This window comes from Arachis stenosperma, chromosome 6 (assembly GCF_014773155.1).
Source record: "Arachis stenosperma cultivar V10309 chromosome 6, arast.V10309.gnm1.PFL2, whole genome shotgun sequence".
Classification (NCBI taxonomy): domain Eukaryota; kingdom Viridiplantae; phylum Streptophyta; class Magnoliopsida; order Fabales; family Fabaceae; genus Arachis; species Arachis stenosperma.
The window spans coordinates 24618873-24630377 of record NC_080382.1 but is presented as its reverse complement, the minus strand read 5'-3'; positions in this window follow the sequence as shown (position 1 = coordinate 24630377).

Here is an 11505-nt window from a genome sequence, read left to right as displayed (position 1 = left end):
AGAAGTAGTTTCTAGAGAGAGAAGCTCTCACTTCTCTCTAGGATTAGGATTAGGATTAGTTCTTAGATCTAGGTTTTAATCTTTGCTTTCTTATACTTCTACCTTTCAATTCTTTGTTGTTACATTCATTCTTCTTCCATTCTTTTGTTGTAATTTCCTTTATGTTGTTCTTGTATTTTATTGTAGATCTACTTTTGTTTCTTCTACTCTCTTTCAATTCAATAAGAGGTAATTCATAATAATTGTGTTCATTTGATTTGTTGATGTTTAATTCCTTGCAATTGAGTAGTGTAGATTTACTTTTCTTACAATTTTACTATGCTTTCCTTTTATGCCTTCCAAGTGTTTGATGAAATGCTTGGTTGGATTTTAGAGTAGAATTTTATTGTCTTGGCTTGAAAAGGTAACTTAGGAACTCTTGAGTTACTAATATCCAAGTAATTGATGATTGGGACCCATTGACTCTAGTTATCACTAATTGAATTAGTGGAGAGTTAGGACTTATGTACTAGGATTGATATAGCTCATTTGACTTTCCTTTACTACTAGTTAGAGGATGATTTAATGAGATTAATCCTTGCCAATTCTCATATTGTGGTTAGTGATTAGGATAGAGATCCTTGACCACCAACCCTTGCCAAGACTTTTTTAGGCCTTAGTTTACTTTCTTGTCATTTATCTTTCATGCTTCTTATCAAAACCCCAAAATAACTCACAACCAATAACAAGACACTTTATTGTAATTCCTAGGAAGAACGACCCGAGGTTTGAATACTTCGGTTTATAAATTTTAGGGGTTTGTACTAGTGACAAACAACTTTTTGTATGAAAGGATTATTGATTGGTTTAGAAACTATACTTGCAACGAGAATTCATTTGTGAAATTCTATACCATCAAAAATCCCAGTCATCAAAATGGCACTGTTGCCGGGGATTTGCAATGGTGTTGTGTTATTGGTTATTGTATATATGTGAATATTGTGAATAGCTTGATTTTTTGATTGCTTGTTAGTTTTTGCTAGTCTTAGTATTTTGTTTCATTATTTCTTATTAGTTTTTATTTCTTATTTGCTCTTGCTATCATGAATTCTCACCTTGGCTATGAGTTTGGTTATAAAAATGTTGTAGGAAATGAGGACTATAATGAAGATGTGTATCAAGGATGGGACACTCAAAGGTGGGAGGAGCCATATGCTTATGATCAATCCTCATGGCAACAACCCCCACCAATGCACTATGAAGAAGAGCCATTGTATGATGTATATCAATCCAATGGCTATGGTGAATCACCTTATGACTTTCAAGAACCACCACCATATGCCTATGAACCATATCCTCAACATAACTCTCACCCACACTCACAAGCCTCTTCTCACCAAACACCTTCATATGACCCTAACCTATATCCATCCTACCAACAACTATATGAGCCATATGAACCACACATAGAGCCACTACCACTCCAACATCAATATTTTCAAGAGCCACTCCCTCCATATTATTACCAAGATGAACCACCTCTAATATATGAAAATTTCCAACCACAAGATGAATACTACTTTCCACCACAACCTCCCATGGAAGAATACTTATGTCCTTCAATCCAAGAGCCCTATGATCCTACTCATGACATGCAAGAGGAACAAGAGTCAAGGGATCATCTCAAGGAATCATTGGATCAATTTCAAGCAACGATGGAGTGTGTTGTGCAACAAGTGGAAAGAGTGGGAAACATTGAACCACCACAACTCTACCAAGAAGAACCACCTTCCTATTATGAACCCTTCCCCCAAAATGATGAACCCTTCCACCCACCCCAATCTCTAATGGATGAAACCCTTGGTGTTCTTGTTCAAGAGCAAGAAGAGATGAAAAGAGATGTGCAAAATTTCATGGCCGCCTTAGATGCGGTAACAAATCAATTAGCCTCCCAATGCTTGAACACTCAAGGAACTCCCATGGCTACATGTGGAGAATCAAATGAAGAACATAGCATGAAGGGGAGATTGGAAACTCCGGTGGGAAATGAGGGAAGTTGCTTTGTGTTAGAACAATTGGAGGAAGCTTTAATTGTTGAAGACAAGGAAGAAGTGGTAGAAGACTTAGGAGATGCGGAGCTTCCATGGGAACATAGAGTTGAAGAAAATCCCTCCAAGATGATTGAAATTGATGCTAGGGAGGAAAGTGCACACCTTCCAAGGCATATTCCATATGACGACTTGGATGGGATAGAGCAAGAATTGAGTTCCCATGGCAATGAAGAGTAAGCATCAAGTCCTAGTGGTGGAGAATCCTTTGAACTTGAAGAACCTTCTCCTAGTGCATTTGAAAATGTTGTGGAGGTAAACTTCTTTCACCCTCTCAATTATAGTTTGATTAAGGGAAAAGGCTTAGATAGTATTAATGAACAAAGGATTGAATTAGAGAAATCTTGTGAAGAGGTGGAAGTCTTTAGAAATAGAAGGATGGGAGTGGAATACGCTTTATCAAGATCGTTGGAAGCATCTTTGCCTAGGTTGTCATCTACTCCTTCACTTGAGTGGGTAAAATTCATTTCTATTAGCTTTATTGTCCCACTTGAGTATGGCTTGCTTGAAACGGATGGTCAACTTAGGATGCTTTGTGGGATGAAGCGTAAACGAAAGATGTTTCGTGGTTGGCGTTGCAAATCAAGGCTCATTTTGGTTGATACTTCAAGAGTTGAATACAAAGGTTGGAGTAGTGCTCAAATAGATGGGTTTAGGAGGATTGTTGGGCACTTCATAGAGAATTCTTCTTGTTCACCACCCGGATGGACTAATAATGATGATCAACCTCAAGACGGGTGTGAAAACAAAGTGTGGGATCCCGGATTAGAAAAAGAAGATCAACTTTGGGAGCCCCAAGCTTGTGAAGAACTCTATCAACACTTGGCTCAATCTATGAGAAATCTTGGGGCACAATGGAGAACCAAGCATTGGTGGGAGTTCCAAGATGAATTCAAGCACAAGCCACCTTGAGAGGAGCTCCCCATAAGTCCAACTTAAGGGCAATAAATAAAAGTGCTAGGTGGGAGACACCCCACCATGGTAACATCTTTTCATTTTCTTTCTTTGTAAATATTGGTAGAATTCGTTTAATTTCATGTTTTTATTGGTTTGTTAAGTTTAGTTAGAAGTATAATATGATAAATAAGGTTTTAGGGTGTTTTGGTATTGAAAGGGCTTGGATTGGTGTAAAAAAAAAAAACTTAAAAATTTTTTTTTTGAAAAACAGAACACCATCCACGCATGCGCGCACTTGACGCGTACGCGCACCTGAGCATTTTTCGACCATCCACGTGGACGCGCACTGTACGCGTATGCGTGGATGCAAAAAATTCGACCCCAGCCAAAAACCCGAGAGTCATGCTTGCACTGTGCGAACATTGGGCCTAGGGCACAAGTCTGTGCACGCGTGCGCGCACCTGGCGCGTACGCGCACATGATCTTAAATTCGCAATGCACGCGCACGCACACTGTGCGCGCGCACGTCGATTGCACAATCTGCACCCCCGGTACTTTTACCCGAGAGTTGTGCCACTTTTGGGCCAACATTATGCCTCCGGCCTAACTCGACGCACGCGTGCGTGTACCTGGCGCGTACGCGTCCTTTAACCAATATGCCCATTGACGCGTAAACGTGCATGACGCGCACGCGTCGGTAAAAAAAAAAGAGTTTTTTTCTCATCTTCCATTTTCTTTTGTTCATTACATTCGCATATTTCTACTCTTTCCATTTTCATTTTGTTTCTATAGCATGTTTTCAGTTTTTTTTTCTAAGTGTCATTTCAATAATGGTGTTGAATTCTTATACTCAAGTATTGAGACTCTCTTGCTTTATCTTGGGTCTTTGTGACCTGTTTAACATTAATTGAAATGTTTGTTCCACACACAAGATAGTGCTTTAGTCCTTCCTAACTCATTATCCTTTATTTTTGCGCTTCATCATTGAGTTAGGTTGGGACCATATGCCCTCATGCTTCTCACTAATCTTGTTTGTGTCAACTCTTATTTGATCTTAATGCTCAATATGTTTTTCATGCTTTGACTTTACTCTTGCATCAAGTATTAGTTGATATGCCCTTTGCTTATATTGTTCTCTCACTCACATGTTGTAGCTACCATGTAATAGAGAACCATACTCCTACTTGGCATTAACCCCCGCCTATGTTCTATTTGCTTTGATATCTTTGTCATAGGCTTAATATTCCTTTCCTTTTCTATCCTTTTAGGTTGGCCACCAAGGAGGGAGAAAGGAAAAGCTTTTAAAGGGGGCAACAAACAAGTCATCCGCACAACCTTTTGAAGGAGCTCATCAATTGTAGCAACCCATCCACCTTGCTCTTCTTTGAGTGCACCGAGGACGGTGCAAACTTTTAAGTGTGGGGAGGTCGTCCGACCGTTCAGCGATCTTGGGTGACAAGTTTCTAATCCCAACACTTTTGCATTTCATTCTAGGATTTTATGGTTTTTACTTGCATTTTCTTATTTTTGCATACATATACACAATAAGTTTAGTCAAAATAATGAAAATTTTCAAGATTTCTATCTATAGGGCACCTTAATTGATTTGAGTAAAAACTTTTCATAGAACTTTCTTGAAATATATATATTGTGGATCATATTTTTGAGCTAAGAACACAAGCAAGTGAGATTTGAGCCTAATGGTGTGGTTACATCCTATAACCACTTATTTTCCTTCTTGTGTGCATTATTCTCTTTCTATGAATGTAATCTTTGATTTGTTTGATTCTTTATGTCCATTATTTTGTGTATACATGCATTTATATGATTGAGGTCATCATTTCATTAGCTCACTTATCCAAATAGCCAACCCTTTTATATTCCTTTGTTAGCCAATTTGAGCCTACGATTAACCCACTTGTTCTTAATTTTAGCACATTAAAAGCCTTAAAGCGAAAAACAATAAATGTCCTTATTTGGATCTTTGATTAGCTTAGGCTAGAGTGTGTGAGTATCATTCAAGTGTGGGAACCTTGGGACATTGGGTGAATAAAAGGATAATTTTGTATTTGTGTTATTGAAAATATTGGGAATTGGGTACATACTCATGTATTGATCAAATGTAAAACCTTATGCATTGAGATTCTTGTATATAGAAAAAAAATGAGAAAAACAAAAGAAAAAGAAAAAAAATAATATGGAAAAGAAAAAAAATATAGAAAAAGAAAGAAAAAGAAGAAAAACAAAGAAAGGAATAAAAAGGGGACAAAATGCCCCAAATCAAAGTATAGTCCAATAAAATCAATGCATAGGTGTTGTGAAATTAAAAAGGAATACATGAGTATCTGAAAAAAGTGAAAAATGGGTAGTTAGATTAGAACTTAATTGAATAGGATGTCATAGGTTAGGTGGGAAGTCTAAGCTTATCAAAGATTCAAATTCCAAGCTCACTTAACCAAATATGCATCCTACCTTGACCCTAACCCCATTACAACCTATGAAAAGACCTCATGATATATGTATGCATGCATGAAATATTTGTTGATTGTTAGAAGAAGAACAAATCTTGGAAAGCATGATTAGGGGATAATTGAGAGAATCAACCCTAAACACTTGAGAGAATAGAGTGCAAATACATCCGGTGAGGGTTTGATACTCAATTACATGTTTCCACCAATGATCATCTCCTTTCATGCAAGTTTGTAAAAAATATTTAATAGCTCAATTCAATTGTGGTTTGGCATGGTTGTTAATACCTTTTGCCCTTGTGCTTATATATGCTTCTTGGGAATTAATTTATTTTGACCAAGCAATTGCACTCATGTAGATAGTTGCATATAGGTAGATTGCATTTAGTTAGTTTTCATTGAATAAATGTTGATCCCTTTGCTTTCTCTTGGTTTTAGCATGAGGACATGCTTGGTTTAAGTGTGGGGAGGTTGATAAACACCATTTGTAGGGATTATCTTGTGCTTGATTTAGGGGATTTTATAATCTTTTACCCACATTTATCCATTGAAATAGCATGGTTTTATAACTTCTCCTTTAATTGTGCTTAAGAGTGAAAACATACTTTTTAGGTCTTAAAATAGTTAAATTTAATTCACCTTGATTCCATTAGATGCCTTGATATGTTTGTTAAGTGATTTAAGGTTTAGGAGGCAAAGATTGGATCAAGGGAATGAAGAAAGAAAGCATGAAAAGTTGGAGAACTCATGAAGAAATGAAAGAACCGGAAAGCTGTCAAGCCGACCTCTTCGTACTTAAACAACCATAACTTGAGCTACAGAGGTCCAAATGATGCGGTTCCAGTTGGGTTGAAAAGCTAACATCCGGGGCTTCGAAACGATATAAGATTTGCCATATTTGCTACATGTATGGTGGCGCGCACGCGCATAGTACGCGCACGCGCAGTTGCTGCCACCTGGTTCACTTAAAGCAAAACGTGGCCAGCGAATTCTAAAGCCTTGTGGGCCCAATCCAACTCATTTCTGATGCTATTTAACCCAAGGAGTGAAGAGGAAAACATATGTTAGTTACCATTAGTTTAGGATTAGTTGAGAAGTAGTTTCTAGAGAGAGAAGCTCTCACTTCTCTCTAGGATTAGGATTAGGATTAGTTCTTAGATCTAGGTTTTAATCTTTGCTTTCTTCTACTTCTACCTTTCAATTCTTTGTTGTTACATTCATTCTTCTTCCATTCTTTTGTTGTAATTTCCTTTATGTTGTTCTTGTGTTTTGTTGTAGATCTACTTTTGTTTCTTCTACTCTCTTTCAATTCAATAAGAGGTAATTCATAATAATTGTGTTCATTTGATTTGTTGATGTTTAATTCCTTGCAATTGAGTAGTGTAGATTTACTTTTCTTGCAATTTTACTATGCTTTCCTTTTATGCCTTATAAGTGTTTGATGAAATGCTTGGTTGGATTTTAGAGTAGAATTTTATGTTCTTAGCTTGGAAAGGTAACTTAGGAACTCTTGAGTTACTAATGTCCAAGTAATTGATGATTGGGACCCATTGACTCTAGTTATCACTAATTGAATTAGTGGAGAGTTAGGACTTATGGACTAGGATTGATATAGCTCATTTGACTTTCCTTTACTACTAGTTAGAGGATGATTTAATGAGATTAATCCTTGCCAATTCTCATATTGTGGTTAGTGATTAGGATAGAGATCCTTGACCACCAACCCTTGCCAAGACTTTTTTAGGCCTTAGTTTACTTTCTTGTCATTTATCTTTTATGCTTCTTATCAAAACCCCAAAATAACTCACAACCAATAACAAGACACTTTATTGTAATTTCTAGGGAGAACGACCCGAGGTTTGAATACTTCGGTTTATAAATTTTAGGGGTTTGTACTAGTGACAAACAACTTTTTGTATGAAAGGATTATTGATTAGTTTAGAAACTATACTTACAATGAGAATTCATTTGTGAAATTCTATACCATCAAAAATCCCAATCATCACATATAATCAACAATGGTTTCACCATCCTCTCGTTTCAAAGCAACTAGATCAGTAACTACTACATTCAACTCACCTCGGTAAAATTGAGCATGAAAAGCAGTTTCCAACTGATTCCACGTTGTTATCAAATTTGGTCTAAGATTCGAAAACCAAGTAAACGCATTCTTCGTTAACGAAGAAGGAAAAAACATCATTTTCAAATTCTCATCATTGGTTAAATTCCCAATCTCGACCAAATATCGAGTGACGTGTTCAGTAGTCGACTCTCTAACTTCCCCTGCAAATTTTGTAATTATTTTTGGATTTTTCACCCCTCTTGATACTTCAGTCATTTGAACAATTTGAGAGAAAGCAGACACAAAATGGGGTCGGTTAATAAAACCAACGTTCAAACCAACTCGATTGAGTACCTCTTTCACAATTCTTGTGACTTGATAACGTTCACCACCATAATTAGCACGTAATCGGGCTAGAACATCATCTGCATTTTGACCACGGGGAATTATCTGAGGATTCTCTCCGTTTAAAACATTGTTTTCATTTTGAAATAGATTTTCGAATCTCTCATTGTTCCCCCTGACATCATGCCTTTCACCTTCATCATAATCAACGATTCGAGCAATCCGTTCAACTTACCTTGTAAGACATTCAAATTTCGATTCATGATCAGCCATCATAGGATTTAGAATTGTAGTCATTTGTTGAGTCAATAAGTTGACTAAATCATGATGACTTTTCTCTACATGTTGTCAAAATACTGCCAAGGAATTAGAAGCATTCGATGTAGAGCCCACATTATAATCACAAGAGAATTCGTAATGCTGTTGTAGGTTTTGAGAATTATTTACTCCATTTACACTCTCAAAACGAACAAAAGGAACAAAACCACTCATCGGTGGAGTATAATCGGGAGGGAGGCCATAAGGAGGCTAACCAGTAGTTACTAGAGGCTGGACTGGTGGTAAGTTACCACGTGGACGAATATTACGTCCGATATTTCCAGTTTGTACGCTAGTAACAAACGTACTTTCACTTACAACCAAACCTTCTGAACGTGAAGTAACATTCGAAGATTGCACAGTTACTGGTATGCTGTCATTGGTGGACGAACCACCGTTCACATTTGACACTACATCAGCCATGTGAATAATCCTTCCACTTCTCAATTGCATACACCAAATGACACCAAAAAATATTTTGACACACTTCAGTTTAAAATTGTCCCACCGGGCGTGCCGATTTATTTTGTCAATTTTTTTATCAAATCAATGGTGGTTCGATTCTAATGGTGTGGGAGCGAAACCTACTCCTCTTTTGCAGGTACCAGTTTTCTATAAGTGCATCAAAGGCTCTTGAATTAGACGAGCATTAAGATAGAAAATAAGTTCAAAAGGTGCAAAAGACTAAAAGAAATGTAAAATAAAAGATTCGAAAAGTAAAGCTGACTAAAATCGAAATGGTTTGCATTGAATTTTAAAGAAAGTGATTAAGATATCTTTGATTGAATCAAAGGACTTTAGACACAGAAATTAAAGGTGTTGAAATGTAAATTCAACATGGAAATTAAACAATGCTTGAAAGATAAATTTACTTAAAAAGTAAAGTTTGCAGAAAAGGTAAATTGAAAATATAAAAAACATGGAAGGAACCCTACAGAAAAGAAATTCGATCGCAGACTCAGAAATTTGCTGGGATATGAGTGTGCTTGAGTGTTTTTCTGAAGTAAAGTTCCAACTCCGATTTTCTAAGACTCACTAATATTTATAACTCACTTCCATAACTGACTATTAATTGTACGATGCTGCTTTGTATGCGAATTTCTGGGTAACTGTTCCCACTCTTTTGCCCATGAGCGTTACCAACAAATTCCTAACTCAGAAAAGGCCTTCAAAATTGCCGCTCGAGTAACCGTCCAATTCTTCGTTCAAGAAATCGCTCGATTGTCCATTTTGAATAACTGTTCGATTGATTAAAGTGTCAAAATCAAGTCTGTGTCAAATATTTTTCACTTAACACTGGCACGTGTATCTTTCGACCTCTACTTCCCTTCTGACACTTTACCAATATTTTGAATCAGATTAATTTTTTGAAAGTAAATATTTCAATTAACAGTGTTATTGTTGGTACTACTATTGTTGTTGCCGTTGGTGTTACTATTATTATTTGTCTATTATTGATTTATTGTTATTATTATTGTTCTTGTTCTTATTATTGTTGTTATTAGTGTTGTTAGCTGGTTATTTTGTTGTTGCTAGCTCTACTTGTGATTTCGCTAAAAATTTTATAGTAATTAAAAATTGAGACGACAACAACAACAATAAAGTCATTTAAAAAAATATATATTAAATTAAAAAATAAAAATAAATAATTTTGTTAAGAAGTTAATAATTGAACTTAACTATATGATTAATTTAACGTAGATAATATATTATCTTATTTTCTTAAAACATATTAGAGTATGTTATTCTCAAATTAGTGTGAGAGTAACAAATTCGCTCCCGTGTTAGTATATAGAAAGAAAAAGTCTTGGGAGTTAATATTGTATAAATAACATTGCAATCAACAATTAATATAAGGGAAAAAAAATTAAATTCTTAAAAATAATAACATATGACACTCAACTATAAAAAATATTCGAAATTCAAACCTAACAAAAACTTATTTTTAGTTTTATAATGAATTTGTTTAACAAGTTACTATCATTTTAGTTGAAATTGACTGATATAGTATTATTTTCTAACATTACTTATATAAAAGTTACTATTATTTGAGTGATATATAAAGTTTATTTATTTTGAAAATTGTATGAAATTACTGAAATTATTTAGAGCACTTCGGATTTAAGTTTCAAACTTTAAAAGTCACTAAAAGTGGATACGAATGAAAAATTGCATCCCTAAAAATTTAGCTACTAAATGATCATAAAATTCACATGTATAAGGGTTAATAAGAGGTTAGAAAACTGATCTTAATCCTATGGAACAAAGGTGTGAAAGTAAAAAGGTGTTATGGTCATTTTTGGATAAAAAGAGAATTAAAAATGTAATTTAATTGAAAGATAAGTAAAATTCTGAATCTAGTGTCATCAAAGATAAATTAGTAATTATATAAATTAATTGGGTCAAAATTATAATTGCAATAAAGTTTCGGGCCTAAATAAAAGTTTTAGAAAAAAATTAGAAGTAAAATGGTAAAAAGCAGTAACTAGAATAAGTAATAAATTAATAAAGGATAAAATGATATTTTAGGTCCTTAAGGATAGAATTGGCATTAATTAAAAATATTATGGATAATTTGGTCATAGTAAAATATTAGGATTAATCCGGTAATATTTTGACGTAAATCAGGTTAAACGGTAAAACTAGAGTACTTAGGGACATATTAGTAATTTTAGGCATAAAAGTCAAAATTAAAAATTACTAATTATCTTAATGAAGGGTGAGAAGGTCTTTTAGAAAAAAATATGAGGGTAAAATGGCAAAGTCTTAGACTTAGACTGCGGAACCCCTTAAGTTTTCTTGTGTAGTACCCTACTGAGAACCTTAGGTTCTCACCCCTTACTTTCTCATTTTGCAGATGCAAATCGACGAGATCTTCTTTGAATTTCTAGCCTTGGGACTAGTGAGCAGCAGTAGCATTACCGGAGGGTCAGAGCGACTTCTTTTACTTTCATACAGCACTTCCATATTTTTTCAGCTACCAGGGATCGATTTATAATAGTAGCAGCAGTAGTAGTAGTCTTTGCCCTTACTCTGTATAGACTTTTAGAGGGTTAGGTACTTTTGTAAATATCTATAAAAACAAGTTAGAACGGGTCCCAGATTATGGTGACTCTTGTGAGTTGAGGCGTGTTAGTATAAATATGGAGTCTGTAAATATTTTCATGAATAAGCAACGACGTAACCCGGTATGAATTATGATGTACTAATTGAGCTTTCGGGCTTGTATGTATGATATTGTTATGTTTTCTGTATTTTCTATGCTTCATGTATATATATCATCTATTTAACTATTATCTATTTCATTATATCTATATATCTGACACGC